Source organism: Phoenix dactylifera, unplaced genomic scaffold (genome assembly GCF_009389715.1).
Source record: "Phoenix dactylifera cultivar Barhee BC4 unplaced genomic scaffold, palm_55x_up_171113_PBpolish2nd_filt_p 000167F, whole genome shotgun sequence".
NCBI lineage: Eukaryota > Viridiplantae > Streptophyta > Magnoliopsida > Arecales > Arecaceae > Phoenix > Phoenix dactylifera.
The window spans coordinates 833,959-841,493 of NW_024067708.1; the positions used below are offsets into that span (position 1 = coordinate 833,959).

A 7,535-nucleotide genomic window follows, 5' to 3' on the forward strand; every position below is an offset into this window, starting at 1 on the left:
GGTTTATTTAAAATCTACTTGAAACACTAAAATCATACATGATATTTACCCATCTGCGATGCTCTGTTGCTCCTTTTGAATGGTAATACAAGGAACAAGGCTGGTTATAATTCTCTTTAATTTGGAATATGCCGTCAGAAATGAGAAAACCATTTGTTTGATACCAAAAAATATATTCAGTTCATATATTAGCAAATATTATTCTTAAGAAGTATGTTCTCTCACAAAATTTTATTGAAGGATCAATGAGTATATACATCATTATTTGCATAGTTGGAAACCTCATCTTAGAGTGACCATCACATTATTTTTTAAAAGTACAGTACTAAGACAAGGGAAAAAAGAGTGAACATTATGTCTAAAATAAGATTTAAGGCCAATCAAGGTTCGTAAGACATGTCTAACGGTATGTCTAAATTGAAGCAATCAAATTTGACGAACTCAAAAATGGTCTGATCTAAGGATTTTGACACCACACTCAGATTCCCCTTTTTTGGACAAAATGAGCATGCGTCGTGACCTTTTCAAGGCACCACACATTGTATAGTGGATGACACGTCCAAGAATGGAGCATAAAGTCGCTAACCAGAAGGTTCCGATCCATAGAATTTTCTATACGATTATTGAGTCAAAATTTAGTTTTCATGGTTACCAGCAGGGATTTGGCCATGCCATACTAACTTGCCCATAATCGATAAAGGTGAGTACGTGACCCACTTGATCTTTATGTTGAATGTTGGATGTCAAATTTGTTTGAGTGCAGTTAGGCAACGTGTTATGCCAGCTTAGAAAACAAACATCACCTTATAAATATATTACATGAATATGTTAGGCACTGTCAAATTCCACATGGACCATTCTGATACTTTTTGCAATGACTTAAAATTTCAACCAAAAAAAAATAAAAGCCAAAAGGTATTATTTGAGTTTCATGACCTTTTATATGTATCTAAAACCTTTCCAATGTACAGCCAAAAAAATAGCCGGACATGCAATAATATTATGTATGATTTTAATAAAAATAAAAAATATGATTAGACGCAACAATATGGAGATACTATATGCTTTTGGTTATTTATTATCTTCAGGATGAAACAAACTACAGTTTCAAGTTTCAACATCCCAGATCAAGAGAAACATAAAAAAAAGGACTTTGGATCACAAAATGTGATAAAATGGGTAAAAAAATGTAGAATTATTAATTTTGTTCATTAATTGGTTATCAATTTGTGTTAATCTCCATGAAGCAGAGATTCTATCACATTAAATTTGAACCAAATATAACAGCCATTTACAGCTGAACATTTCAAAGTGAAATAAGCCTTGTGCCAATCTCTTTCTATTTACGCCATTTCCAGAGAAACTGACCAAATTTTTGGTAACCCCAACAGAATCACCACGGTGATCTAAAATCTTCAGTGATCCGAATACTGGGGTGATTTGATCCCCAATGATCTAAGATCAATGTGTTTGGTAGGCCATGGTCCAGTGATTAAAAATTTCCAGATATCCATGAATAACTTGCTTGGTATGGTACGGAGATCCAAGATCACCGACCATATAATACCACAAATACTCTTGATATATTTTAGATGAATTTTTTATATATTTTTTATTCTCATGAATCAAAAATATAAGTCAATATGCTAATTCCAATAATAGCTCCATAATTTTGTCACATATTCTACTTTTAGTAGCCCTTATCATATATTTATTAATCATATAAAATATATTATAATAAAATATTAATATATTTATCAATATATTAATTATTAATATATTCTATAAAAATATATTTATTACTCCTATAAATTATTAATCTTATAAAAATATGTTATTTTTCATTATAGAATTAATATTTTTATTTATACTTATAATAGATTTTTTTAATATAAAATATTTTCATTAAATAAGAGTAATATATTAAATATTTTCATTATATAAATATAAAATGTAATAATATATTTCTACTATAATTTAAAATTATCCTTCAATAATAATAGGATAATAATATGATTAGTAATATATTATATTATCATTAATATAATATATAATATCAATATTATATAATATTATATATATATATATATATATATATATATATATATATATAACATTGACATAATATATTGATGGTATATGGATATATCAATTTTTTTGCTAAATTGAGGGGTATTTTTGTCTTTAACTTTCAACCCAGGATCATTGTCCTGAGGTGATCTTGAATTTCTGACCTCAAAGACGGATATCCCATCACCGAGTTGGACGGTGATTTGAGGAGTGGAGGTGATGTAGGATTACCACCACATAGAATCACCATAGTGCAACCAAACGCGGTGATCTTATCACTCCACCCATATCATCCTTCATTCTGGGACGATCACCCCATATCAAACGCCCCTAAAAAAACTTCCATCCATCACCGCACCCACATAATGGATATAAGATAGCATTGGCATGAGGCATCTAGCTTCATCCACAATGAATAATTACAGAACAAAACTGAAAAATCACATTGATGCAAGCATGAAATCTCTCGAAAGATATCTATCTACAAGGACTGAAAATTAAGAGAAGGATTTGCTACAAGGAAAATTACAAACAAGCAAATGATACCGGGTATATTCACCGGCCATCTGCAGAAGTGAAGGACTCCGCAAATCCAGCAGGCCTGGCTGGAATGCTTCCCTTACTGTTATCAAGGCTTAATGAAGTGACATCTGAGGTACCATCAGCAGCTTGCCATCCTTTTACCATTTGCAGGAGGGGCTGGCGAAAGTCAATGCCCAAATATTCTTCTTGATCATCATTCAGGGGTTTCCAATTCTCAACCAGTGAGGCGAGCACATTAACTGCATGGCCCATGTTAGGCCGTTGTTGAGGTTCTTGTGCAGCACAATGGCCTGCAAGTTCTGCAATGATTGATATACTTTCAAAAGTCTCATCTGTGACATCAAGCGATGGGTCAATGGCAGCCTTGAGCTTCTCCTTACTAGTTTTCATGTAACAAAACCAAGAAGCTAGGTATCGGCTTTCCTCGGGCCGATCCTCATCAAGTGCCCTCAAACCAGTCAGTAGCTCCATTAGCACTACTCCAAAACTGAAGACATCAGCTTTCGTTGTGATTTTTCCAGTCACTATTATAACCAAGAAAAATTTTGAATTAATAATAGTTGGTTGCATAAAAGAATTTGCTAAAACCAAAAAAGCGGAATAAAGAATGGTTTCAGCATTAAGTTAGAAAAGTAGCATGTTCGCTACTTTGTATGTGGAGGAGTCCTCAAAAAGATTAATAGCAGACATGTTACAAGTAGTTCCAGATATCATGACACAATTATATACTTGTATATGACAAGAACTACGTAGCAAAGATTAGAAGACTGAATCTTTTAAAAAATATATATATTAGCATTAGAGTATGCATAATATCACTGTCAAACTTTCCTTCTGACACAATCCAAAAACATTCATGATGGGCATAGTTACATGAATTAATGAGGATTAGATACCTACATTTTAGGCTAGAGAACTGTTTAATTCAATTACTCCCAGATCGTCATCAGATTGTTTCTAGACAAATAACAAGTATGTCATAAGCTCTTAACAGCAAATCAAGCGCTTATGCAAAATAACCACACCAATCCTGATAGCCAGATTGTCTTTTACACAAATGAGCACAGAGAGAAATAGACAACAAAAATATGCAGGGGAACTATATACAACATTTAAGAAACACAAACTGCACATAACGGTGCTCCAGATTTGAATCTTCATTTTTTTTTATTTTCTGAATTATCATTACCAAAATCATATGTCTATTCATATTTAGGATAAAAAAAATATGGGTGAGAAGCCCTTACCAGCATATTCAGGAGCTAGATATCCAAATGTTCCTGCAAGCCTAGTTGCCACAGAATTTTTTCCATCAGGTGCGAGCTTGACAAGCCCAAAATCTGCAACTTTTGCCCTGTAGTCATCACCAAGGAGTATATTCGATGACTTAAGGTCTCTATGGATGAAGCAATGGTGAGCCAAGTTATGAAGATACTCCATCCCCCGTGCAACATCCAATGCAATATTAAGCCTCTTTTTCCAAGACAATGGATCCAAACGAGGCTGCTTCCACTGAAAAAGATGCTTGCTCAAAGCTCCTTGGGGCATGTACTCGTAAACAAGAAGCCTCTCATTGCCTTCCACAGAATAACCCAATATGGATACCAAATTTCGGTGTCGGACCTTTGTAAGAACAGCAATTTCTGCCTGGAATTCATCTAATGCCTTATTACTCAAGACCGCAGCCTCCATTCTCTTAACTGCAATCATCGTTCCATCATGCAATTCTCCTTTATAAACTACCCCAAATCCACCCCTTCCAAGCACATTTTCTGGAGCAAAATTTCGTGTGGCGTCACAAAGAACTTGAAATGATATTACAAAGTTCCCTCCGTCGATCGCATAAACATCGCTTGTACGAGTACTCTTTCCACCCTGAAGATCACTACCAGATATGCTGTTGCCGGCATTATCTGCAACCACAAGTTTTAGCATGTTGTCCGGATCAGATGCATCTGTAGGGTGGATAACAACTGAACTTGGTGCTGTAAAAGCACTCTTTTTTCTCTTCCGACGGCAGCACAGGAATAGAGAGACTAGTGCTATGATCGAAACACCAACCGCAATCGGGATAACAATTATCAGAACATTCACCTTCCGAGAACTTCTTGGGCTATTATCTGATTCAGATCCCCCACCACTAGGAAAGGAAGATGAACCAGTGGGAGCTGGCGGCGAGTTACTGCTAGAAGGAGATCCTGAAGAATTAGAAGGTTCGAACAATGGATTTTCATGAACGAGGACTGTCACACCATTACTGAACTCTGGAGCAGGAGGAGAGAGGTTGTTTGAAGAAAGATTCAACAATTTTAAGGATTTCAAGCTCGTTAAATTTTGAGGAATCGCGCCTGTAAGATTGTTTCCGTCGAGTCTAATTTGGGTGAGCGAATCAAAATTACCAAGGGAAGGACTGATTGTGCCATTCAATTGAAAGTTAGGCAGATTGATGACAGACACCTTATTGCTAGAGCAGTATCCCTAACCAGTCAGAGCAAGGATCATTACCAAGCCATGATCTCGCCAGCTTCAGCGGGTAGTTCAAGCCGTCGAGGAAATCCAAAAGCGCAGTGACTTCTGGCGAGCAAGGAACGCCGGCGGCAGCCTGGCAAAAGGAGTTATGAGAATAGCTGAAATTGCGGAAGCTCATATTCGGAATGGGGCCCATGAGAAGATTATTATCCAGCTGCAGCGACCGGAGCTCCGGCAGGGTGGTCAAATTCTCCGGGATAAGGCCGACGAGCTGGTTGGTGTTGAGCCACAGGCGCATCAGAGAAGTGCAGGGCCCGATCCTGCTTGGGATCGGGCCGGTGAAGCCATTCCCGTGAAGCCAGACATCGATGAGCATCGTCATGGAGGCGATGACATCGATAGAGCCGCCGAACCCAGGCCCGTTCTGGTTGTTGAGCCACAGAATTTGGACATTCGAGCCCGCAAAAGTCGCGGGAATCTCGCCTGAGAGATTGTTGTAAGACAGCTCCAAGACTTTCAGCGAAGACATCCTCCCCAAGAAATCGGGCAGCGGGCCGACAAGATTGCAACTTATCAGTGAAAGATTCATCAGCTGAGCCGAATTCTCCAACTCCTGAGGCAGCATCCACCCGGTGCTCTGATTCAAAGGGTTCCAATCCAGAGAGAGGACCTGCAAATCGTGGAGGCCGACAAAGAAATCCGAGGGGATGGTGTCGAACCGATTGCCGCCGAGATAGGCGTACTGCAAATTGGAGAGCCCGCTGAAAGACGGCAACTCTCCGCTGAAATTGTTTCGCTGGAGGCCGAGATTGTTGAGCATCTCCAGCTTGTTAAAATCTTTGGGGAGAGAGCCACTAAGTCCAAGCTCCGCTACTTGGATCTGGGTGACCCGGGAGTCGACACAGAAGACATGCTTCCACCTCTCACCGCAGGGGTCCCCGCCGCCGGCCGGCCACTGCAAGAGCTCCGGATTGTCCAATCCCTTCCGGAATTCCTCGAGGATGGTGAGGTCATTCTCCTCGGTCTCGCCGAAAACTGCCGAATTGGAGCATAAAATAGCAGAGACAACAAGGAGACCGATCCACGCCCTCATGGCTAAGACTCTGGCATTCAAAATCCAATGGCAGAAACCAACTGGACATGGGATAACAAGCAAAACAGACTCATGGATTGGATTTGAGGGATTTTTTTTTCCCCAACCCCTTTTGCTTTAATTTAGAGACCCAAATCACATACAAGCCCCTTCTTAATGGAATCTAGCCCAAAGGATTTTTTTTCTTTTTTTTTCGAATGAAGATGAACGAGGGGATACTCACAGTGTGAGGAGGAAGACAAAAGCAAAAGCTCGATAAATTGGGATTTTCCTCCCAATACAATCCCTTTCGCTTTCAGGTAGTAAAAAGAGACGGCAGTCGGCATAGATGCCTACCGACCTATAAGAACGTACAAAAGGAGAAGGCTTCCCTTGGACTCCAGTACCTCTGCAGGTGCAGCCCACATCAACGCCTCGCCTTTCTAATCTGGGGTGTGGCGACCGGCGGTGGTGTGAAGAGGACGTTTTGTGCCGTTTACAAATTTATTAAACTTCAGCAGGGAGCAGAGAACGAATGTGTGAGTTTTGCAATCAGAGACCATCCTAATATATTGGTTGCAGTCCGAAAACACCACATGCCAGGACTTACTATTGTTGGAGCAGAGCTACGGGCAGCTTGAAAAGGTATATCCTATGCGAGATAGACTGTTGGCACCGAGCAGGTGTATCTCAAGGAGACTTATCAGTAGTGATCGATTGGATCATGGGTGCGAATAGGTATGGAGATGGTCATTCTTTTATTCATGAAACTCGTAGGCTGGTTATTGAGTTGGAGAGTTACAGGCGGCACATGTGTTCTGGGAGGCGAATAGGACAGCAGACTGGGTCGCCTTATATATTGCGCGGCATTCCAAAGAGATTCTTTGGAAGTCCGTAGTAGATTTATCGCCTTCATTGTACTTTTTACTTTTTTGTGACTTGATCAGATGTACCCACGTTAGAGTTATATGAATTGCTATTTTTTTTAGGAAAAAAAAAGAAAGAAGGAAAGAAGAGGAAGAAGAAAGAAAAGCAAAGAAGAGGAGGTAGATATATATATGTTTTAAATTTTATTTTTAAATTTTTATAGGTTCCAAGGATAGATAAAAGAAGGTTTGATTCTTGATAAATTCTTATGGTGATTTAATGCTGATAATTATGTCTTAATACTCACTAAGAAGAATATAAAATTGTAAAGAAATTTTTTTTATTGGTTATAGCCCCTCCAATTGCATCTAATCACAGCAGACCCTTTGATTTTCTTATTAATTAATTACTGTTTTGATTTTTTAATTAATTAATTACTGTTTCAAGTCTGTACATATATAGATTAGATAGGCTAATTAAGTTCACATTGAAATTTCTGTGCGGTGTTGAATCC

At 38.6% G+C, this 7,535-nt stretch overlaps 1 pseudogene; it reads right to left on the reverse strand.

Moving 5' to 3' along the window:
* Nucleotides 1–2,436: 2,436 nt before the first annotated feature.
* On the reverse strand, nucleotides 2,437–6,606 carry LOC103711266 (annotated as a pseudogene).
* Between the last annotated feature and the right edge of the window lie 929 nt (nucleotides 6,607–7,535).